Source organism: Alnus glutinosa, chromosome 7 (genome assembly GCF_958979055.1).
Source record: "Alnus glutinosa chromosome 7, dhAlnGlut1.1, whole genome shotgun sequence".
Classification (NCBI taxonomy): Eukaryota; Viridiplantae; Streptophyta; class Magnoliopsida; order Fagales; family Betulaceae; genus Alnus; species Alnus glutinosa.
This window is the reverse complement of record NC_084892.1, coordinates 14,851,178-14,876,675: the sequence shown is the minus strand read 5'-3', so window position 1 is coordinate 14,876,675 and position 25,498 is coordinate 14,851,178. Positions and strand designations below refer to the sequence as shown.

Sequence of the window (25,498 nt, the reverse complement as noted above, 5' to 3'; positions counted from 1 at the left end):
ACAGTGATACATTGCAAGGTGGTGTCTAGGAGACCTAGTGCTTAATATCCGCGCAGCCAAGGTGAGTATTCTACTTACTAAGAAACTACTATTTTCATATATAATAGAATTCTAAAATATGTGTTTTATAAATCCGAACCGACTGTATGTTGACAATATGTTTTGGATGTTTTAAGTAGTTTCAATTATGTTGAAGTATCAATGATGTTTATGAGAAATGATGTGTGACTGAAAAGTGTGATTTGAACTGATTTGAAGGATTTGATTGTGAATTGTCATTGGGATTTAAATTATGCAAATGTTGATTGATGAATTGAGGTGTTAAATTGTTTATGGATTTACATTGGAAGCATGAGCATGTTCATGAAATTAGAAAGTATATGTATATTGTTTTAAGCCATTAGCATATAAACGCTAAACGTGCATAGAAGTGAGGTTTATAACTCATGGGAAACTATACTTGGGTTGATCCCACGAGGCTTGGATTAATTTCCATGAGGAACTTGGGTTAATTCCCATGAGGCATGGATTAATTTTCATGAGGAAACTTGCATGAGCATGTATAGCATTGTTTTTTAAGAGTGATGTTTTTATACTATGAGTAGTTTTACTAGACGTATTAGTATGCATAAGAGTCTTAATGGAAAAAAGCTTATGTATATTTCTATCGGATGGTTGGATGATTTAAATGCTATTGTTTAGTAAGTATCACTGAATCAAAAGTAATATTGTAGGTGAGGATGTATGTAGTTGTTTCCAACAATGGAACTTCTACGTATAAGCTTAGCTGCGTAGTATCCTTTAAATGTTTTCTATTAGTCGGTGTTTGCTATACCAGCTATAGGGGTTTTCAAACAAAAGTTTATAAAATTGGTGGCTGTTATAGTGTACGGATGACTAGAAAAGAAAAGTTGGTTCTTTGCGAAAACTCAATGAATAGTATACCTCTGAGGTCTTAGTGTATTTATTTATGCTAAGACGGTGGGTTCATAATTCCACCTGTGTAAATGCGGCAACCCCCGTAACCGTGCAGACGTTTATACTTTGGTTGTAGGTTTTGCGGATATAGATACTGACTCGTCCACCTAGCGTATGGGATGCTATGATTGGAGCATATCGCGACAGTCATAAGTCATGGACTCATGGGTAGTCCGCATTTTGGGTATTTTATTTATGGCTTGTGTCCTTGTAAGTAACTAGTGTAATGTGTTTTATAAGCCTTAAATAGATAGACTTGTATATGGCTCTTGTTGTAATTAATTGTTATGCATCAGATGTATTTCCGCTTATGATATGTGTTCCGCTACACATTGATTTTTATATTTTGCTGTTAGATGTAACTCTGATTATCAGGTGCATGTTATGGGGCATGTGTCATATGTTGGCTGAGCGACATGTAGTCGTGCCACTGTGAAGATTCGTCTGTATGTTTTCAAAAAAAAAAAAAAAAACGGGTCGTCACAGATTAGGGAACAACAGAGACGCAATTTCCGGAGAACCCGTAACGCGATGACCCGAGAACCCGCCTGACCAAAAGAAACCTGTAACTCGAAGACCCAGAAACTTGGTCCTCCATGAGCGATGTTCCGACGAGTTTTTTTGGCTAAATTAGAGGCAATTTCCGGTAGATTTCTTTGTGCTTGAACAAAAATCCTCTAGGTAATTTCTTGTAATCCATTTGATTTATTTTGGGCAATGATTTATGGTTGGTAATTGGGTTTTGTTGAATTAGGGATTAATGATTTTTAGGGGTTCTCTATTGATTGGCCGGATGATCTTGTGTTGATTAATGATTGGGTATTTTTTATGTTGTCTACGTCCCCTGTTCTTGATCGGCAGTGAGTGTTTAGTGTTTTTCTCGGTTGTAGTGTTTTGGCTAAATGGGTGTTTTCATGAAATTTTAGTCCGATTGGGTTCCTGTTTATGTGATTTTAATTTGATGAAATTTGGGTAACCCGTGTGTGAAGTGTTTCCTTTGAGTAATGTTTTGGCCATTGATTTTAAAGCATGAATTGTTGTGCCTCGTCATGTTTGGTTTAAACTGATTTTTTAGTAAGAATTCTCTATTTTAATTAAATGGGTTATTATCCTTATGTTTAATGTAACAACCGGTTTGAGGTTTGTATTTCAGGTACGCGTCTATTATGATAAATGTGTTGTTGGGTAATTCATAGAAAGTTTGATATCTTAACCAAAAGGGTATTCTATTATTGGGCTTATGTCTTATTATTGATGATTAATAATATTAAATAATGTTTTGGTTAGTTGTGATGATACTCAAATGTTGTTGTTTATCTTAAAGTTGGTGCTTAGTCTCAATAAAAGGGTTTAGTTATTATATATTGGGTTTTTGGACTAAGTATTGATTTTATGTTGTAAATCAAAAGTGGAAGTGCAATATTAAAATTGGTATTTTTAACAGAACTAAGTTTTGGTGTATTATGGTTGAAAGCTTTTAAAATTGGTAGCTTTTAAAATTGATTTTATGTTGTAAATCAAAAGTGGAAGTGCGACAGGATTTTCCGAGAATTTTGCTGAAAATCTTTCCTGTTTAAGAGCCTCGTTCGGACGGTGAGATACTGTCATCTGGATGGTCGTACGTCCGCTGCAAGTAATTTCCATATAAGGCTTCGCGCCTCCAGACCATAGGGGATGAGCGTCCGGACGGCTGAACTTCAACACGCAATTTCCATATCTGCTATGCGCGCGTCCGGACCATGAGGGGCAGGCGTCCAAACGGTTGAAGTCGAATCGGACATTTCCATATAAGTTGTACACTTGTCCGGACCAAGGCTAACTGACGTCTGAATGGTGATATTTGAATTGCGATTCTTGCCTTATATATGAGTGCGTCCGGACAGAAATCTACGTCGTCCGGACAGTTGAAACAATCTTCCCTCAAATTGAACTTCGAAAGAATCCGAATCTGATCGATCACTGAGAGACGTCCGGATGGGCTGCTGAGACGTCCGGACGGATACAGGCTGGAATAGTAGCTTCTCAATACAGTAGAGGTTCGGACGGAAAGTGTACGTCTTCTGGACGGATGATGCTTGGTCTGACTAGCGTCCGGACGGTAAGGCACGCTGTCCGGACAGATGGAACAGTGGATAGATGGGAGTCCGGACGGGATGGCATGATCGTCCGGATGGCTGGCAGGGAACCGAAAACTTCTATCTTGAAAGCAGTGCAGAATCTTCTGACATCACTCTGAATAGTGGAATCCCTATTTAAATAGCATCTATACACAAGTGATTCTGCCCAAACAGAATGAGGCCAATAATACTAACAAACTCCCCCTTTGGCCATTCTGGGACAAAAATCAGTTGACCGGTTTGGAAATACATTCCCGGTCCAAATATAAAAATTACTCCCCCTTTTTGTCATAAAAGGACAAAGGGTAAAACAGAGTAATAAAACATACAACTGGAATAAAAATTACTCCCCCTAACTGTCTCAGAAGGGCCCAGGAAACAGAGTAATATTAGTCCAACAGTTTTACAAAAAGTAGCTAAATATAATACGAATGTCACAAAAGAAAACTGAAAAGAAAGCTACAAAAAAAATTACAGCCAAAGAGACTCAATCATTGGCTGCCATAGGTGCATCCTCCTCAACATCACTACTGCCTGGATGATGGTACTTGAGGCACTCCTGGAGATCCAGCTGATTCTGCTCTACCCACTTGTTTATGGAATGCACCTCATGCTGTATATACGTGATGGACTGTTGCATGGTGCTCATGCCTCCCTGAATAGCAACTAAGGCCTCCATGATCTGGGAAAAATTGATCTCTGGCTCTGAAGGCAGGAATGTCTGAGAGGATGAGGCCATGTCTGGAAAGCCAACTGGCATGGCAGCAGGAATGGGCACCTCATCATCGGAGTCATCTCTCCGCAACTGTGCATTAGACGTTATCAAAGTTTGTTTGCTAACGGGCTGCTGAATCTTCATCTTTGGTTCTCCATTAATGTTGATGCCTGACTGAAGAATGATCTGAGTGAGCAGGCAGCCAAAAGAGAGACCGGTATTACTCTCATCACGGGCCTCCAGCATTACGCCCATAATATGCTTGCACAGGCAGAAAGGCAAGCGGAGGTGAAAGGCGTAAACAAACTGGGCCTTCTTCAGGATCAGATCACTGCGCCTGGCAACTGGCCACAAATTGTGCTGAACAATTTTGGCCAACATGCAGTGTGCGGGAGATAGTGCGCCTATCCAGATGGAGGTGACGCTCTTCTCCTTGTGGAACAGCATGGAAGAATTCTTTGAGCTCGTCCATAGAGGGAGGAAGCACCACCTCATTGTAAGGACTGGCAGGGAGATCAAGAACTGGTACCCCAATGAAGTGACTGATGACCTGGGGATCCACTGTGATGATATGCCGGTCAACGGTGGACTGGAAAACCATCCCACGCTCATCGTCCTGAGCCACCTCAAGGTTGGCATAGAAGAGTCTGACGAGCCTGGTGAGAACAATGCAAGCACATGTGTACAGATATCCCCAATGGTAAGTCTGGATAGTTTCATAGATGCTATCTAGAGGAGGCACCATGATGTCGGCGCGGACCACATTCGGCTCAGAGATGACGTTGCAGTCCATGATTTTGGCTTGGAATGTGCTTCTCTCTTCCTCTGTCCTCTGGCAGACTCTGCGCTAGGAACTTATTGCATACATGATTCTACACAAAAAAAAAAAAAAAAAAAAAAAAAAAAAACAAACAAACAAACAAGATTTTGCCAAGTATAGTCCAAAAAAAATATCCATGTTAGGCCATAAAAATTGTGTAGAATAACGACAATTAAATGGACTTTTTGTAAAAAGACAGAGAATATCACAATTAAGTCCAAATAATCTCAACATGGCAGACATATACATCTCAAAAACATTCCAAAAGAAAAGATTGTGTGGGGTAGGATGGAGTGAGGGCAATCTCGGGTATATATAGCCGCTGTTGGTCCCTCATCAGGACGGTATATTGATGCCCTCCGGACGCGCGCTGCCTCGGAAATGAATTGACTGGTTGCGCGCGTTCGGACAATTAATCTTAACCGTCCGTCCGATGCTGGCCACACGCGTCCGGACGTTAAACAACTCCCATCCGAACGTCTAGGCTCCATCCCCATCCGGACGCCAAGAAACTACCGTCCGGATGCTCCACACTGAAACATCAGAAAACTGAGAAAAATTTACAGAAATCAAATTTTTCCCACTTCAGTTTCAGAACACGCATGTATAAACCACTGATAACACAATCAGAGAGCATCTTAAAACTAGGCAGAGATATAAAAGAGAGTTGAGATTTTAATTAGTACAAATATTTTCCTGGACATAGAAAAATTCAAATAGACAATTCAACTCATGCAATGCGTGTGTGTGTGAAGACTTAACCCGCAAGGTATGACTATCATAGTTATGACAAAGAGCAACTAGATTTCCAAGACAAGAGAGAGAATCAATGCAAGATTAGTCAAAAGTCAAACCTTATGATTTACTAGGGCCTAGCCACCCTCATCTGATACACTCCTCCTGAGATGCAGCACCTAATTGATTTACTTGTACCATAAAGGACAATGTAAATGTTTTACTTGCACGTAGAGGGCAAGACATAAAGCAAATTTAGCACATAAGCAGTGAATATACAATTTAAAGCACATAATTCATATGATTAACTGCTTGTTTCTTATGGTGCTGTAAACTAAAGGGAATGCCAGAGTTTTTAGGTTCTAGGTTCAACTAGCATGTGGTCAATTTGACCAACTTATCAAGGACCTCTTCTCTTATCCAAAATTTCTAGCAACACAAAGTCAAAGAAGGGAAGAAGTACCTTTTAGGGGAGTCATGGAAAGTGCACATTTTTCATCGCATGAGAAAATAAGCTATCATACTTTTGCATATACAGGAAAACACTTGGCAAATTATAGTCAGAAACTCTCAATTATATCTAAGCACAGTAAATTAATACCCAAGGAATTGAGATATTAGGAGAAAATACATGCAATATCTGATATGCCAAGAGAAAAAAAATATCCTACCAATTCTCCCCAAAATTATTATTATTATTATTTTTTTAAAAAAAAAAAAAAAAACAAAAGAAAAAAAAAAAAACAAAACATGCAATATGGAAATGACATCATATGCAAAGCAAAATCAAACCTGATGATGCCATTACAGAAAAACAGTCGCTCGACCTGCTTTTTCTGTCTTCCCCAATAAATACCTGCAAAGGTCTCCAAACAAAATATAGGGAGCAAAAACACAATACCACTAGTTCCTATATTGCATATGAAATATAACAGCAAAACAAGCAATCAAACTTGATGCTGTAGGATTAGGAACCAAATCCTAGGCATGGACACCCGAGCCTGCCTTCCTGTAGGTGGTTACTGGCAGGACTGCATCATCCACTCCATCATATTCTGCATCCAGATAGGTGGCTCACTGAGGGACTGCTCTACCTTCTGAGGCCTCCTAAATTGCTTAGATTTGTTCTTGGAGTTGCCACTGTGATTGGCCTGGTACAAATCGTTGTTGAGGCCGCTGATGCTGAGATGCCTGGTATCGTGGTCCATGAGACCAAAGAGCTTGATATCTTGGTGTTTGATGGTATGGGGCCTTATACCATGGAATCTGGGCTGCTGGTCTAGTGCCATGATCAGCCTGTCGGGGCGCTTCTTTCTTGGCCTCAGCCTTCTGGGCTTTTAGGAGGGAGCACTGAGGACGAACATGCCCTTAGACTGCAGTGATGGCATATAGGAGGTCTTCTGATGGAATGAGGCTTCTGAGTGCCTGGGCCATCATCATTGACCTTGTCCTTCCCTTTATATTCAATAGTAGGAGGAGGTTCTGGGACTATAGGTTTCACAAATACAGTCTTTCAAGTAGAGGGAGCATCAGAAGAGGGAGCTACATACCCGAGACCAGTCTTGTCAGTTGGGCTCCTCTGGATGGACAGCATACGAGTCAGCTTCTCATCGGTGACTCTTTCTAGCTGGAGCTGCGTCTCTAGTAGCTTTTCCTCGAGCTCTTGTACTCTGAGCAGTAATGAACTATTCTCAGTTTGTATACTGTTCAGATCATAGAGGTGCTGCTTACGACCTTCCCTCAGCTTCTCATACTCTATATAGAGTGTCTTGTAGGCCTCCTTGAGCTCTTCCTCATTATAACTGTGCTCCGAGTAATAAGAGTCCTCTTCTTCAATGAGCGGAGCCACAAAGGCTAGAAATTTCTCGGACTCTAGAGGTTCTTCTTCTGACTCATCACTGAGAGTCACATTATAAGCCTTCCCCTTGCCCTTCTTAAGATTCCCGCAATCGGCCCAGATATGCCCAAAGCCTGAGCATTCAAAACATTGGGGTCCTCTGGGATCTTTCTTCTTTTCGTCCTCAGGTTCAGCTTCTCTGAGAGGTTTCTTTATTTTTTCAGAAAATTTCTTCTTGAACCGATCATCTTTCATCAGCCTTCTGAAATTTTTGGCTAGCATAGCCACAGCTTTTCCTTCATCCTCAGAGTCATCTTCAGATGAGGATTCTACCTTCTTCTTGGAAGCTTTTAGGGCAATGGTCTTCAACTTCTTGACCGGGGACAGAGACAACTCATATGTTTGATGAGATCCAACAAGCTCTTCAATCTTCATCTCTTCAAGATCTTTGCTTTCCTCAATGGTTGTTACTTTGATCCTGAAATGCTCAGGCAAAGATCTTAGAATCTTTCAGATGAGTTTTACATCCAAGATAGGTTTCCCAAGACTCACCATGGAGTTTCTTAGGTCACTCATCTTGGAGTAAAACTCCCCGAATGTCTCTTCTTCCAACATCTTAATTTCTTCAAATTTTGAAATCAACATTTGAAGCTTGGTATATTTAACAAGCTTAGTGCCTTCATATGTTGTTTCCAAAATTTGCCATTCTTCTTTGCCTGATTCGCAGTTTGAAATTTTTGCGAGTTCAAATGGAGAAAGTGCTTGGAGGGCTTTATCATTGGAAAGCCTTGCGTTTTTCTGAGGGACTGCCTCTAGGGTTGTATCCACTGGTTTAATCCAACCAGTTTCAACAATACTCCAGCAAACAATAGATTTTAAAAAGAAACGCATTCAAGCTTTCCAATAGCCATAGTTCGTACCATCAAAGGCAGGAACATAATTAAGAGTTTGAGACATCAAAATATAGAAGTCAAAAAAATAATAACACTCAAGAAATAAATCTCAAAAGTGTGTACCAAGCTCTGATACCAATTGAAAATTGAAATTGACTTCTAAAATAAATAGCAAGTGTGTGCACAAAGTGTCAACATAAATAATAATGCAGAAATTAAATGACACAGAGATTTTTGTTGACGAAGTGGAAACTCAATTAAGAGAAAAACCACTCCGGGGCAGCCAAACCCAGGATATCCATTATTCAGAAGACAAAGCTAGATACAAGATAGTAACACTCACATATACCCGATGCAGTGGTCGTACCTTGCTCTCTAACATGTAACCCAACACGAACGCTTCCTAGCCAGGTCTCCTACCTGAAGGGGTCTTCAATGGAATCCTTTACCTTAGGGCCGACCCCTAAGATAGACTTCAGATGTAGCGCAGCAACAGCACACTTGCAATGGCTTCAGAGGAAAAATAACATCTCTGAGCACTTGTGGAATTCAATACCAAATTCTTTTTGGTTCTCAATGCCCAAGGGCCTCTATTTATAGGCTAAGGTGCAGAATGGGCGACTGCTTAAATATGTACGGACGCCGTCTAGACGGTGAACATGGGCCATCCGGACGGACAACAGTGCGACAGGATTTTCTGAGAATTTCGCTGAAAATCTTTCCTGTTTAAAAGCCTCGTCGGACAGTGAGACACTGTCGTCCAGACCTTGGGGGATGAGCGCCCGAACGGCTGAACTTCAACACATAATTTCCATATCTGCTATGCGCGCGTCCGGACCATGAGGGGCAGGCATCCAGACGGTCGAAGTCGAATCGGCAATTTCCATATTAGTTGCACGCGCGTCCGGACCAAGGCTGACTGATGTCCGGATGGTGATATTTGAATTACGATTCTTGCCTTATGTATGAGCGCGTCCGGACGGGAATCTACGTCGTCCGGACGGTTGGAGGAATCTTCCCTTAAATTGAACTTGGAAAGAATCCGAATCTAATTGATCACTGAGAGGCGTCTGGACGGGCTCCTGAGACGTCTGGACGGATTCAGGCTGGAACAGTAGCTTCTCGATACAGTAGAGGTCTGGACGGAAAGTGCACGTCTTCCGGACGGATGTTCCTTAGTCTGACTGGCGTCCGTACGGTAAGGTACGTCGTCCGGACGGATGGAACAGTGGACAGATGGGCGTCTGGAAGGTATGGTAAGATCGTCCGGACGACTGGCAAGGAATCGAAAACTTCTGTCTTGAAACCAGTGCAGAATCTTCTGACATCACTCTGAATAGTGGAATCCCTGATAAAACAGCATCTATACACACAAGTGATTTTGTCCAAACAGAATAAGGCCAATAATACTAACATTATGTATATTTCTATTGGATGGTTGCATGATTTAAATGCTATTGTTTTCTAAGTATCACTGAATCAAAAGTAATATAGTAGGTGAGGATGTATGTAGTTGTTTCCAACAATGGAACTTCTACGTATAAGCTTAGTTGCGTAGTATGCTTTAAATGTTTTCTATTAGTCGGTGTTTGCTATACCAGCTATGGGGGTTTTCAAACAAAAGTTTATAAAATTGGTGGCTGTTATAGTGTACGCATGGCTAGAAAAGAAAACTTGGTTCTTTGCGAAAACTCAGTGAATAGTATACCTCTGAGGTCTTAGTGTATTTATTTATGCTAAGACAGTGGGCTCATAATTCCACCTTTTCGGATGCGGCAACCCCCGCAACCGTGCATACATTTATACTTTGGTTGCAGGATTTGTGGATATAGATACTGACTCGTCCACCTAGCGTATGGGATGCTATGATCGGAGCATATCGCGACAGTTATAAGTCACGGACTCATGGGTAGTCCGTATTTTGGGTATTTTATTTATGGCTTGTGTCATACGTGGCACATGTATTTGTTGAGCCTGTATTTTAGTATGTAATTAGTGTAATGTGTTTTATAAGCTTAAATAGATAGACTTGTAAATGGCTCTTGTGGTAATTAATTGTTATGCATTAGATGTATTTTCGCTTATGATATGTGTTCCGCTACACATTGATTATTATATTCCGCTGTTAGATGTAACTCTGATTATCAGGTGCATGTTATGGGGCATGTGCCATATGTTGGCTGAGCGACATGTAGTCGTGCCACTGTGAAGATCCGTTTGTATGTTTTAAAAAAAAAAAAAAAAAAAAAAGGGTCGTCACAGCAAATGGTATCAGAGCAGTTAGTCCTATGGTTTGTTAGAAAAGCGAAAAGAGGAAACTTAGGGTTGTGTCAGAGTCTAATAATAACAAAAGAGCCGTAGGAAATCTTAAAAGCTTCAACAATGATAGAAAATTAAAATGTAATACTCCATATGCATTACAGGGATTTTGTGATGCATATCATTTGATTTATGTATAGTTAGCATACCTCTCACTTTCACATTGTAGGTTAACTTCAATGTGATCGTGTAGAGTATATCGCTTAGATGAGGAACGGTTTAGAATAAGCTTTTTGGGTGCATTGCATGGGTATTGTGATGCATGTAATCTTCTTTACGCAGTATTGTCTATGTGGCATTTCATTTCATTATACAGACAAGTCATGCCAGCTAGACAAGCAATGTCGATACGCAATTAGGAAGAGGATTCCTTAGTGGGTGATTGAGGTGGGAGTGATTTTAGGCGCCTCTACCTCTTCCTCCCCCTTTGTCAAGGAAATTGTTCGTTAGTAGTGGTTTTATGCATTCCTCATTGATGGACCTTTGACCACGAATCATTTGAGTAGAAAATGGTCAATGCCATGGGAGCTCATGCTTCCTCACTGCCGAAGAAGCAACTTATTAGTTGTGTCTCTAAGTTCCTTGGAGAAGAGGATGCCTTTGCGAGCCGCTTCGGTGTCACGCAGTGCACCAATTGTGGGAAGCTATACTTTGGTGTATGTGACGTGAAGAATCACGGGTATGCTTTCGATGTGGTAGACTTGGCTACCTCGTAAAGCTATGTCCCTCGTTAGCCTCTTTGATTCAAAGTAGCTCTATCGTTGCCCAGTGTGGTGTGTGGGGAGCTACACTCGGATGTATGTCGAGGAAGATCTAGGGCACATTGTAAATATGGTCGAGGAGGTCATTTCATGTAAGGTCGCTAACTTGTTGCCGCCAAAGTCAAATAAGTTTGCTCAAGTATGGTGTGCCCACTCACACCGAGCAATGCTGAAGTCCGTCCAACCACCGCAAATGCTGCCGATGCTGCCACATGCATTATACCTTTATGTTGTAGCATTGTGTCCATTTGACTTATGTGAGTGTTATCCATTCATATAGCTTCAACATGTAATATGTTAAATTTTAATGCCATGCATATAGAATTTTGGTGTTCAACATGCTAAACAATAAAACTTACCATGTTGAACTACGATGCTAACTCGTTAAGGCTTTGGGTAAATTTGGAATGGATTGACGATCAAGGAGTAGAAGTGAACGTAGATAATCACGAATGGGTAGTTTTATTCCTACCCCATTGTATAGAGAGTCCGAACTTTGTGGGTCTCGTTTGTGAGTTACTCCGCTATCTCTCTCCAACGTTTGACAATGATGAATATTCGAGAGTGTACACTTGTGTGTTTGGCTTATGCCTAAGCCAAGCTCAAATTGAGTCCAAGTTGAGAATATTCGGATAGTGCAAATGTTTCCACTATAGTCACAAGTCTATGCGAGGATGCATAGGTTATCGTGTGTTAGTTTTTGTGTTGGCTACATTCTGTTAGACAAAATCACTTCTATGTAATGTTGTTGCTTTCACAGGGATGCTGCTTTATCCAGAGTCTACTCTTCAGCTATGTTCTTCAAGAAGATTCTGCAAAGTTTTCAAGGATTTATTTCGGTTCCCTGTCAGCCGTCCGGACGACGTGGTATTCCGTCCGGACTCTCATCAGTCAGCAACATCCGTCCGGACGACGAGATCTTTCCGTCCGGATGCCCATCAGTGTCTAGAAGGTTTGACCAGTTCAAGGTTGCATCCGTCCAGACGAAATGGCAAAATGTCCGGACGCCCTTCAGAGTTCGAGAAGATCCCAGTGTTTCAGTGCATCCGTCTGGACGACGTGGCTATACCGTCCGGACGCCATTCAGTGTTTGACAAGCATTAGGGTTTCTGCCTCAAGACACAGTTATGGGAAGACGGCTGATACCGTCCGGACGATGTGTGATCCCGTCCGGACGATGTCCTCTATAAGGCAAGAACGTGCATACCAAGTTCAACCGTCCGGACGTCAGCCTTCATGGTCCGGATGATCAAGCTTCATATATGGAAATTGCGTGCACCAGTTCAACCGTCCGGACGACCATCCTCCTGGTCTGGACGCTCCAAAGCCTTATTATGGTAATTACGTGCAGCCAAAAAGAAACTGTTCGGACGCTAGGGCAACACCGTCCGGACGCTGCCTTGTTATGGAAGCTTTCAGTGCTACTTTGGAAAGGAGGTTGCAGTTGATCGTCCGGACGCTCGGTCAAGCCGTCCGGACACCCTCGGGTATTTTAATCATAAATGTTTACTCAAATATCGGATTGGGACGAAATTGGCGTCGTTGGAAAGCTGACAAAAAATTCTGTCAACTGACCATTTGGATGGCCACTAGAAGCATCCGGACGGCCCTGCAGAAAATTCTAGAATTACTTCCCGGACAAGAAAAACTTGGCCCGTCCAGATGGCCCTGGCTCCCGTCCGGACGCGTGTGCCTCAGACTCCTTTTTTGACTCAATTTTGGGTTTCCAAAGCCTATAAATAAGAGGCTTGAGGCATGCTTTCAAAATAGAATTCGGTGGTGAATTCTCTACAGCTTAGAGAGGGTGTTTAGGGAGATATTGAAGATCTGCTAGCTCTTTAGGTTTGCCAGTGTGTGATTTGATCAGCTGTGAAGTCTATCTTAGGGGTTGGCCCTAAGGTAAAGGATTCCATTGAAGACCCCTTCAGGTAGGACACCTGGTTGGGAGGCATTCGTGTTGGGTTACACGTCAGAGAGCAAGGTACGACCACTGCATCAGGGGTATGTGAGTGTTACTGCTTTGTATCTAGTCTTGTCTTCTGAATAGTGGATATCCTGGATTTGGCTGCCCCGGAGTGGTTTTTCTCTTAATTGAGTTTCCACTTCGTCAACAAAATATTTGTCTCCTTTAAATTCCGCATTTAATATTTTGTTGCACACTGTTCACACACACTTGTTAAAATTAGAAGTCCATTAATTTTTCATCATGTGTTAAACCTAGTGGCTATTTAGGATGAGTGTTCCATAAAGAGAACTGACTGCTTGTTCAATCAACTCATGGAATTTCAATATTCTTGGGAGATTGACTTTCTTCCGAGATGCAATTGACTTTTGGTGCGAAAGGTAATGTGCCAAAGTCAGCGATCCATATATGGTTTGACCATTATGAATTTTTGGTGATGCCATTTGGATTGAAAAATACACCGTTGGTATTTATGGACTTGATGAATCAAGCGTTCCATGGGTACCTTGACATCTGAGTAACTGAGTGTAATGTCAACAAGTTAGTTTATGCAACTAATTGTGTTGTGCATGGAAGACACTTGGAATTGGTGTCGGAAGTGCTTAGTAAAATATTTCTTCGCCAAGCTCATGAGGTGCGAGTTTTGGTTTGAAAAAGTGTCATTCTTGGTTTATGTAATGAACGAGAATGGACATGTAGTCAACACGATAGAACAAGAACACACAGTTGCACCTGTGCTTAAACTACCTAGAAAAATTGCTGGGTATGTGGCTTGCACAGATACATCGCAATAAGGCGGAATGCACCCTTGTGTATCACAAGGATGTAGCCTATGCTACTTACTAACTACGAATCAGGAGTAGCGTCATTCTCCTCATAGTTCGCAGATGGTAGCTATTATCTATGCTCTACCATTTGGTGGAAAATGCCTCTATGGTGAAATGTGTAAAATTCACAGTTATCATCCAAGTCTTAATGCACTATTGTGATTGAGAGACTAACGTATGAAGTACCTATGATGGCTTGAAGAGCTAAGAGATCTTGATGTTAAGATGTCTTGTCATGCAACTAAAGCCAGTGTCATGGCTAAAACACTAAGTAGAAATCTCGTGATGGGGAAATTGACTCAAAGTGTATTGGGAGTGTTAGTTCAATGTACCCTCCGCAAGCGGAAGACAAGTTCGAGAGATCTATTTGGACACTTGAGGATACGCCTAAGTTATGCGTGTGAGAATCCATGGAGTTGGTTATGATACCCGCCATTGGTTGTGACTACTAGTTATGGTAGTTTACAACTATTGACGTTGTATCGCACGTGATGCAAACGTTGAACGCCGCTTCATTTGGTGTGAAGTTGGTTTGAAACGATTTGTAAGTCTTGACTTGGTGCATGACTCGAGAGAAGATTGCACTTGTTCAAGAGAATGTTCAAAGCGTAGTAATGACAAGAGCTATGCGTATAAACATCGCCGCAAAATTTTGAGTTTTTATTGGTGATCTTATGTATCGCAATGTGTCACTAATGCGAAATATGTAACGTTTTGGCAATATGGATGTGCTCAATATAGGATATATTGAGTCGTCCCTAATGTTAAATGTGAGTCGTTGTGGAATCGGTCATGATGTCTCCTAGTTTTAGCGGGCATTCATGACATTCCCCGTATTTCTCGGTTGTGAACATGTTTACGACCGTTTACTTGTGATGCGCTTCTTTATATTCAATAGAAAGTGACCTATGAAGAGGTGCAAAGCGAGTGATGGTTTGTAAGAAAACACTAAACTCATCCAGTTAGTGAGAACTCCATGGTGAAATTACGATGTTGAGGAACCCAAATGAGTGCTCGATCATTAAATGCGGGAGCGAATCCCCCTTTTTAGCGAATAAATTCGGGAACAAATGTTGTATCATACCACTTCTGCGTAAATATATCATGTAAAACGCATACTTGCATGAGTGTTTCTAATATAGAATGCATGCTTGTATGTGCGTAAAACAATTAATGTCCAAATTTCGAGGATGAAATTTTTATAAGCAGGGAGGGATATAATGTCCGGAATATTATTTAATAATTAAAGTATAAATTCGAGTAAATAATTAATTAAGTTTAATTTAGTGTCTTTAAAATGCAAGAAAATATTTTTAGATCCAAAGAAAAGAAATTACAAAAGAAATTAGAAAAGAATTAAAGAATTTAAAGAACAAAAGAATAGAAAATAGAAGGAAAAGAGAATGGAAAATATAAATAAAAGAAAAAGAAATATAAAAGAATTAGATAAAATTGTTAGAAAAGAAAATGAAATAAAAATAAAATAAAATAGAAAAGGAAAAGAAGATTAAGAAAAGAAAAGTTAAAAGAATTAAAAGAAAAAAAAAAAAAAAACAAAGGGCCATTAGGCCATTTAAAGAAATGGCCATGTGGCCCATTTCAAACATGAAGGCCAAATGGCCTTTCACACTGTGGCTGTTGTGCAAATATCTACCTAAATAAATAGGCAAATACTTGTACGTTTTACTCGCAAGTGCACAAGATCAAAACAATAGTATAGCAGGCAAATACGAGATCATTCCCACGAGGATTGGTATAAATTGTCTTTAAAGAGAAATTCCTAAAAGCGATAAGTTGAATAAGACAGGATAAAAGATTGAATTAAAAATACTATGAAGAAAAGGTAGGGCTTCGATATCCACCGCTAATCATACTCAAATAAGATTCGCAATATGCACAATACTACAATCATAACATGATGCTTAATGCTTACCAGCCACAAGGGAATGGTATCTTCTCCTAAAGCTATTGATTTCCCTAAACAACGAGTTAGGCATGGTATCTACTCTAACTCTTTTCTTCCTTGAAGGATTTAGCATGGTATCTACTAAGTTGTTCTTCAAGAAAGCATAAATCTATGAAAATCGGTAAACACACTCAGATTGGAATATGGTATCTATTCCAGTTGTCTTTATGTTGATTAATCCAAGAACCTGTGTCGGGGTTCTTCCGTTACTCTATTATGCCCAGGACTCGGTCATCCAAATTGAGATAAATAACAAATCCATACCACAAGAATATGCTAGCTAAACATAAACATGTGAGGAATTTAAGAAACTAGAATTAATCAAGTTAAGCATCAATATATAAATTATAGCAAGGCAAATTGAAAAACTTAAAAAGACATGATTAGGGCTTCAATCGAGCCCTAACTAAAGTATTAGTTACACATAATTTGGATGGAAATCATCCTCATAAGAAATTAATAAAGGAAAAGAAAGAAAATAAAAACTATAAAAAACCTCATTCTTGATGTAGCCTTTAATTCTTCCTCCAAGTTTGTGTGTCTTTCTTCAAAGGCTAGAGGCCTATTTATAGGGATTAGAGAAGCTTTAGAAGCTCTAGAATTCCTATTACAATTCTAAGTAGTTTTTCTAGTCCAAAAAGAATAATTACAAGTCTTCTCCTTTTTCTGAAATTTCTATCCAAGTAGGAAAAGGATTCCAAAATTCGTATAGATTTGCGGTCTTTTATTGCGGGGCGATTTTGGAATGGAAAACGTCTGAATTAGGAAAAACCTATTTCTGACATATTTGTTGAATTTATTATTAGCTTTCTAACGCCATCAATTTTGTTACAATCTGATACTTGAGTCGAAAGTTATGATTAAATTACTGAGACGTGCTCATTCTGGATTCTTTCCAAAGATAACGAATTTTTGCCAACTTCTCTTTCCTTAAATTCAAAATTGATTTGGAGTTTGAATCTATCCAAAAGGGAGTTTGCTGACTTCATTATAATCTTGGAATTTGATCGGTTTTTCTTCTAAAACCTGTAAAATATAAGAAAACACAAAAACAACACAAAACATCAAATTATAACAAAACTAAGAGCATAACATATGTAAATTAAGGGGCTTGAATGTGTAACATTCAGCACTTATCACACCCCCAAACTTACATGTTGCTAGTCCCTTAGCAATGCAGAATTGAGAAAAAATGAAAACTAAAACAATAACTACTCTACCTCCTTTGTCGCGGGAAACACGATTGCATTTAGCGTATGCAATAAGCCTTTTAAACCCCTAGGACTCCCTAGTAGACGAGTGAAGTCTCGTGAGGGTTTGCCATGAATGATACCCACAAACATTATGCCAAAATTCATGTTTATTCCAAAGAGTTAAGTGTCACCAAAATTATGATTCTCATTCATTAGCAAGCTTAGAAAGATAAACTCCTTCTTCAATATAAAATAGAATTTCAATGTCTAACCACTTACAAACGACAAGCTCAGGCATCATAAGTTCAATTCAGTGTAAGGTGAACTAACACATAATCATGAGGCTTCAAATTAATTCCAATGTGCAATGATTCAATATCTCAAAATTCACTGGGATCCCCATCAAATTGAATAACCAAGGCATAATAGCAAGAGCTTTATTTATTTATTTATTTATTATTATTTTATTTTTAATTTTTTTCAGACTGTGCAATGCTTAGTTCTCTTAAGCTTTCTAATTGACCCATGTAACGAGTGTTAGGCTAATGCTCCCAAACCAGATGGTTTTAAGGCTTTAAGTGTTGAAACACCCCTAAGAGCTTACTAACTCGAGTCAAAAAGGCTACAGAACTAAACTAGTCATGACTTTAACCAATCTGAATTTCTCACTTTTTGACGTGAACATTCATTGCTTAATGAGGCAAGAAGTCCAGTTACTCGGTGAAAGCTTCAAAAATGGTTATTATTATTATTATTATTATTATTATTATTATTATTATTATAAATATGCTAAGGTATCCATTTAACAAGTCACCCAGCTTCAATTAAGACATTGAAAAATACACAATCAGGTTCATATATCATACCTCAAAAATTATATGCTAATGTGCTTGTGATAGTTTAGATTGAAACAAATGAATCCTTAGATGCCAAAAGTAAGTAGTAGGACTTTAGCATCAATTTCAAATGATTATATGTTCAACATTCTAAGCTCACCAATGAAATTTAAATCACAATTTTTAGATCAACCAAAGTCTTAAAAATAACATGAATGTGCAATTTCATTTTTTTAAAAAAAAAAAAAATTAAAAGTGTGTGTGTGTCCCATACCCCCAAACTTAAATTACACATTGTCCTCAATGTGTAGATAGAATGGAAAGATCATACCCGGGAGATGAGAAAATTGGTTGGACTAGGTATGGCTCGTAGCACACCCCCAAACTTGAATGCAGAAACACTTTTTCTGAAAAACAAAACTAGGAAAGAAAAAAAAAAAAAAAAAAAAAATTATGACAAGATGGGTTGCCTCCCATGAGCGCTAAGTTTAACGTCTTCAGCCAGACAAAGGAAAACCAAAAAGAATAAACAAAAATCAAAACAAACAAAAAGTTTAAAGGATATGGCAGTGTCAGTGCATGATGTGGCCTTAGTATCACTGATCAAGGTAGATGCGCTCGAGCCTAGTCTGAATTTCGCTCGAGAGCAGGATAGGCAGTGTTCAGAATTGGATGTAATTCCAGATCTTCTTCTTGAGGCTGAAAGTCGGTCTCAAAGTAAGGTTTCACTCTATGCCCCTTCACCATGAAAGTGTGATTTTTTTCTTTGTTATGAACTTCTAGTGCTCCATGAGAGAAAACCTTAGTAACAGTGTAAGGGCCATACCACCGAGATTTAAGCTTACTTGGAAAAAGTCGTAATCTGGAATTGTATAGCAATACCTTTTGGCCTACATGAAACTCTTTTCGAACAAGTTTCTTGTCATGATATGCCTTAGTTCATTCCTTGTAGATCCTTGCATTTTCATAGGCATCATGTCTCAATTCTTCAAGCTCAACCAGTTGCAATTTTCTCTTTTCACCTGCTTGCTTCATATTGAAATTGAGTTGCTTTATGGCCCAGTATGCTCGATGCTCCAACTCCACAGGTAAATGGCAGGCCTTCCCAAAGACTAACCGATATGGTGACATACCAATTGGAGTCTTGGAAGCAGTTCGATAAGCCCATAGTGCATCATTTAAGCGCAAAGACCAATCCTTTCTGTTTGTGTTCACCGTCTTCTCTAGGATGCTCTTGATTTCTCTATTGCTAATCTCCACCTGTCCACTGGTCTGGGGATGATATGGAGTACCTACCTTGTGTGTGATCCCGTACTTCTTTAGCAAAGAAGCAAAAGGGTGATTGTTAAAATGGCTTCCTCCATCACTAATGATCGCTCTTGGGGTCCCAAATCGAGTGAAAATATAATCCTACAAGAACTTCACAACAACTCGATGATCATTAGTTTTAGAGGGGACAGCCTCGACCCATTTAGACACATAATCAACCCCCATTAGAATATATAAAAATCCACAGGAGTTAGGGAAAGGGCCCATGAAATCAATACCCCATACGTCAAAGAGTTCGACCTCTTGAATATTCTGTAATGGCATTTGATTTCGGGAAGAGATGTTCCCTGTTCTTTGGCATCTATCACAAGCACTGCAAAACCCAAAAGCATCTTTAAATATAGTAGGCCAAAAGAAACCTGCTTGTAATACCTTCAGTGCTGTCTTCTTTGCTCCGAAGTATCCTCCACAAGCAAGCTGATGGCAATGCTGTAAAATGCTGGTATGCTCTTCCTCGGGTACACATCTCCGAATGATTTGATCAGGACAGAATTTGAATAGATAAGGTTCATCCCAATGGTATTGTCTAGATATAGATATTAATCTCTTCCTTGCTTGACTAGACATACGTGGGGGAAAAACCTTTGTAGTGATGTAGTTCACAATGTCTGCATACCAAGGAGGGTGGACATTGATGGCAAATAATTGCTCGTCCAGAAATTGTTCGCCTAAGGGGAGCTCACTCCCTTCTTCTTCATGAAGCAACTTGGACAAATGATCTGCGACCACATTTTCACTTCCTTTTTTATCCCTTATTTCTAGATCAAATTCTTGTAGTAGTAAGACCCATCGAATCAATCTAGGTTTTGCATCCTTCTTTGCAAACAAGTATCTGAGAGCAGCATGATCAGTGAAGATGATGACTTTAGATCCAATCAGATATGATCTAAACTTTTCCAATGCAAAGATGACTGCTAACAGCTCTTTTTCAGTGGTGGAATAATTTAGCTGAGCATCATTTAAGGTTCTAGAAGCATAATAAATAGCATGAGGTACCTTATCAACTCGCTGGCCTAAAACAACTCCCAAGGCAAAATCGCTAGCATCACACATAAGTTCGAACGGGAGGTTCCAATCTGGTGCCATCATGATTGGTGTAGATGTAAGTAGTTTTTTCAATAAATTGAAAGCATCCATGCACTCGTCAGTCCATACAAACTTTGGATCTTTGGCCAACAGTGCGCAGAGGGGTCTAGAAATCTTGGAGAAATCCTTGATGAATCTTCTATAAAATCCGGCATGCCCCAGAAAACTTCTTATACCCTTTACCGTCATAGGCGGAGGGAGTTTGGAGATGATGTCAATCTTTGCCTTATCAACCTCAATACCTTTGCTAGAAATACCATGACCCAGCACGATGCCTTGTTGTACCATGAAATGGCACTTTTCCCAATTAAGCACTAGATTGCAGTCTTCACACCTTTTGAGAACAATCTGTAGATGATGGAGGCATTCATCAAAGTTAGAGCCAAAAACACTAAAATCATCCATAAATACCTCAATGAATTTTTCCACCATGTCTAAAAAAATGCTCATCATGCATCTTTGGAATGTAGCGGGTGCATTGCATAATCCAAATGGCATCCTCCGGTAGGCAAATGTGCCAAAAGGACATGTGAATGTGGTTTTTTCTTGATCCTCCGGAGCTATGGCAATCTGATTGTACCCACTGTACCCATCCAAGAAACAATAGTAGTTGTGACCAGCTAACCTTTCTAACATTTGATCAATGAAAGGTAGAGGAAAGTTATCTTTTCGGGTCTCCTTGTTTAGCCTTCGATAGTCAATACATACCCTCCATCCGGTGGTAATTCTTGTAGGTACCAGCTCATCTTCTTCATTCTTCACCACTGTAATTCCACTCTTTTTCGGCACTACTTGAACTGGACTTACCCATTTGCTATATGAGATGGGATAGATAATGCCAACATCTAGCAATTTGAGAACTTCATCTCTAACCACCTGCTTCATGTGTGGGTCAAGTCGTCTTTGTGCGTCCCTGGTTGGCCTTGCTTCATCCTCAAGGAGAATTTTGTGCATGCATTTGGAGGGGCTTATGCCTTTAATTTCGGCAATAGTCCATCCTATTGCAGTTTGATGATCTCTAAGAACCCTTAAAAGCTTCTCCTCTTCCTCGAAACTTAACTCTGCAGCAATTATTATTGGTAGTGTCTCATTGTCTCCTAGATAGGCATATTTCAAATGGGTCGGAAGCTGCTTCAACTCGAAAACTGGGGCCTAGACAATAGATGGAACAAGAGTAGTATTAGTTGGCTCAAGCATTTCAAAGGGAGGTGCATACTTACTTGAATGTGGTGGAGATGCATCAAGGAATTGCATGGCTTCAATGATGTCATTAGAAAAATCCTCAGAATTGGGCTCAATGTCTTGTATCTTGAAACTGTGAGTGAGAGTGGCCTCCAATGGATCAATATGATGGACCTGAAAAGCTTTCTCCACAACAATTTGAACTTCACAAACATTAAAACAATCAAGATGATCCTGGGGTAATTTTAATGCATCAAAAACTTTGAACTCTATTTTCACCCCATTTACTTTCATACTTACAATGCCCTTTTTCACACAAATTTTTGTATCTGCAGTTCTCATAAAGGGTCTTCCCAAAATAATAGGTAAAGGCAATGGCATAGGAGATTCTTCCATATCAAGCACAATAAAATCAGCAGGTAAAATAAATTGATCTACCTTTACGAGGACATCTTCCAAAATACCTCTCGGCCTTTTAATGCTTCTGTCTGCCAATTGTAAGGTGATTGAGGTTGGTTGGAGCTCCCCCAGACCCAATTTCTCATATATAGTGTATGGCATTAGATTGATACTTGCTCCCAAATCCAGTAATGCAAGATCAAAAAGTTGGTCACCAATCCTGCAAGGAATAGTGAAACTACCTGGATCTTTCAATTTTGGTGGCAACTTTCTCAATAGCACTGCACTGACCTCTTCTGTTAAAGCAACTTTTTCATAAGCCTGAAACTTCCTTTTATTAGTGCAGCAATCCTTTAAAAATTTAGCAAAAGAGGGAATTTGCTTAATTGCATCTAGTAAAGGAATATTGATTTCAACTTTTCTCAAAGTCTCAAAAATATCTAGGAGTTGCTTTTCTTTCTTTGGTTTTACTAACCTCTGAGGGAAGGGTGGTGCACTCACCTTCTCTTTTTCACTTACCTTGGAGGTTGTGGCTGCAGTTGGAGATGCTAGTATTGTCTCCTCAGTTCCCACCTTGTTATCAATGGTCTTCCCACTTCTGAGGGTTGATACAGCCTTGAGTTGCTCATGACCTCCTGGATTGGGTAGTGTTTGGGATGGAAATTCACCCATCTTTCTCTCGCTCAGCTCTTTGGCCAATTGCCCCACTTGTGTTTCCAACCTTTGAATAGCTTGATTGGTCTAAGTATTGGTTTGCTGTTGTGAAGTTATAAATTGGCATAGAACACTGTCGAGGTCATTCTTCTTTGGTTCTGGATTCGGTTGGACTACTTGTGGTGGAGCTTGATAGTTATTTCCTTGCTGGAAATTTCTTTGCTGTCCTTGTGGATTCTGCACATTCTGATTGTAACTCCATGAAAAATTGGGGTGGTTTCACCACCCTGCATTGTAAGTGTTGGAGTATGGATTGTTCTTTGGAGGATAGTTATTCTGTCCCACATAGTTTGCTTGCTCTTGATCTGTAAAAGAAGACATGGGGCAAGTCTCAGTGGTGTGGTCAGAGTGAGAACATATGGCACATACCTCAATTTGAGCAATCTGTTGAATGGGAGAGATGTGATGAGTAGTCATGGCTTTTACTAGCATGTCCAGTTTCCTCTCCATGGTAGCCATCTGAGTTTGAACGCCATTATTGACATTTACTTCATAGACGCCCTTTCCTTTGAGTCCTTGTCTTTCTCGGGATGAAAACTGTTGGGAGTTTTCGCTTAGAGTCTTAAAGAGTTCGATGGCCTCTTCGCTATTTTTCTCCATTAGCACGCCTCCACAAGCTGTATCTACAAGACTTTTGTTAGAATTATTTAAACCTTCATAAAAAGCTTGTACCTGATCATCTTGAGATAGATTATGATGTGGGCATTTTAGAAGTAGCTCATTGAAGTGCTCCCACGCCTCAAAGAATAGGTCTCCATCTTTTTGTTGGAAGGTTTGGATCTCCCTCCTCAATTGCCTAGTCCTTTGGGCTGGAAAGAACTTTTTCAAGAACTTTGTGGCCAACTCCTCCCAATTATGAATAGACCCTGCAGCCAAAGAGTTTAACCATAACTTAGCATTATCTTTCAAGGAAAACGGAAAAAGAATTAACCTGATTCCTTCCACGTTTAAGCCATGGATGTTTTGTGTCTTGCAAAGATCAAAGAAGTCTCGAATATGAAGATAAGGATCCTCTGTAGGTGTGCCTCTGTAATGTGGAATCATGCTGAGCAGGTGGGGGGATAAATTGAAATTGCTTTGGACATTCGGCTGGAAAGCAATGCAAGAGGGCTGATCTAGATTCTGTGGTATGAAAGAACTCTTCATGGGCTTCAGCTCCGGTGGATTCTCTACAAGTTCTTCTGCCATCTCTTCCTCAACTTTGAATATATTTTCTGATTTTGAGGTGTCTCTTGGCTATCGAATAGTGCGTTCGATCTCTGGATCGTATGGAATAACGTCTGAATTCTGAGATCGACGACCTTGCATAGACAGAAAATTCTGTAACCGTGGATAGCAGCTTCAGTACTGCTGTTTGGAAGAACTGTGCTCGAGCGTATATGGCTTGTGCGCTCGTCCACAATACCAAATTTGAAATTCTGCAGAAAAGAACTCAGAAACGGATGAGAATTTTTTTAATTTTTAATTTTAATTTTTTTTATTTTTTTTTTATTTTTTTAATGAACAGAAACAAAAATACGAAAATAAAAGGAAAGACTTTTAAAACACAATTAACACAATCCCCGGCAACGGCGCCAAAAACTTGTTGTGCAAATATCTACCTAAATAAATAGGCAAATACTTGTACGTTGTACTCGCAAGTGCACAAGATCAAAACAATAGTATAGTAGGCAAATACAAGATCATTCCCACGAGGATTGGTATAAATTGTCTTTAAAGAGAAATTCCTAAAAGCGATATGTTGAATAAGACAGGATAAAAGATTGAATTAAAAATACTATGAAGAAAAGGTAGGGCTTCGATATCCACCGCTAATCATACTCAAATAAGATTCGCAATATGCACAATACTACAATCATAACATGATGCTTAATGCTTACCAGCCACAAGGGAATGGTATCTTCTCCTAAAGCTATTGATTTCCCTAAACAACGAGTTAGGCATGGTATCTACTCTAACTCTTTTCTTCCTTGAAGGATTTAGCATGGTATCTACTAAGTTGTTCTTCAAGAGAGCATAAATCTATGGAAATCGGTAAACACACTCAGATTGGAATATGGTATCTATTCCAGTTGTCTTTATGTTGATTAATCCAAGAACCTGTGTCGGGGTTCTTCCGTTACTCTATTATGCCCAGGACTCGGTCATCCAAATTGACATAAATAACAAATCCATACCACAAGAATATGCTAGCTAAACATAAACATGCGAGGAATTCAAGAAACTAGAATTAATCAAGTTAAGCATCAATATATAAATTATAGCAACGCAAATTGAAAAACTTAAAAAGACATGATTAGGGCTTCAATCGAGCCCTAACTAAAGTATTAGTTACACATAATTTGGATGGAAATCATCCTCATAAGAAATTAATAAAGGAAAAGAAAGAAAATAAAAACTATAAAAAACCTCCTTCTTGATGTAGCCTTTGATTCTTCCTCCAAGTTTGTGTGTCTTTCTTCAAAGGCTAGAGGCCTATTTATAGGGATTAGAGAAGCTTTAGAAGCTCTAGAATTCCTATTGCAATTCTAAGTAGGTTTTCTAGTCCAAAAAGAATAATTACAAGTCTTCTCCTTTTTCTGAAATTTCTATCCAAGTAGGAAAAGGATTCCAAAATTCGTACAGATTTGCGGTCTTTTATTACGGGGCGATTTTGGCATGGAAAACGTCCGAATTAGGAAAAACCTATTTCTGACATATTTGTTGAATTTATTATTAGCTTTCCAACGCCATCAATATTTTTGTAATCTGATATTTGAGCCGAAAGTTATGATTAAATTACTGAGACATGCTCATTCTGGATTCTTTCCAAAGATAACGAATTTTTG

At 39.5% G+C, this 25,498-nt stretch overlaps 1 non-coding gene and 1 pseudogene across 1 annotated transcript; one reads left to right on the top strand and one right to left on the bottom strand.

The window, feature by feature from the left end:
- Positions 1–18,584: 18,584 nt before the first annotated feature.
- Positions 18,585–22,628, bottom strand: LOC133873271 (uncharacterized; annotated as a pseudogene).
- A 730-nt stretch (positions 22,629–23,358) lies between these two features.
- Positions 23,359–23,465, top strand: LOC133874407 (small nucleolar RNA R71). Its single transcript, XR_009901270.1, has one exon. It is a non-coding gene; the product is annotated as a small nucleolar RNA R71 (small nucleolar RNA).
- The last annotated feature ends 2,033 nt before the right edge of the window (positions 23,466–25,498 follow it).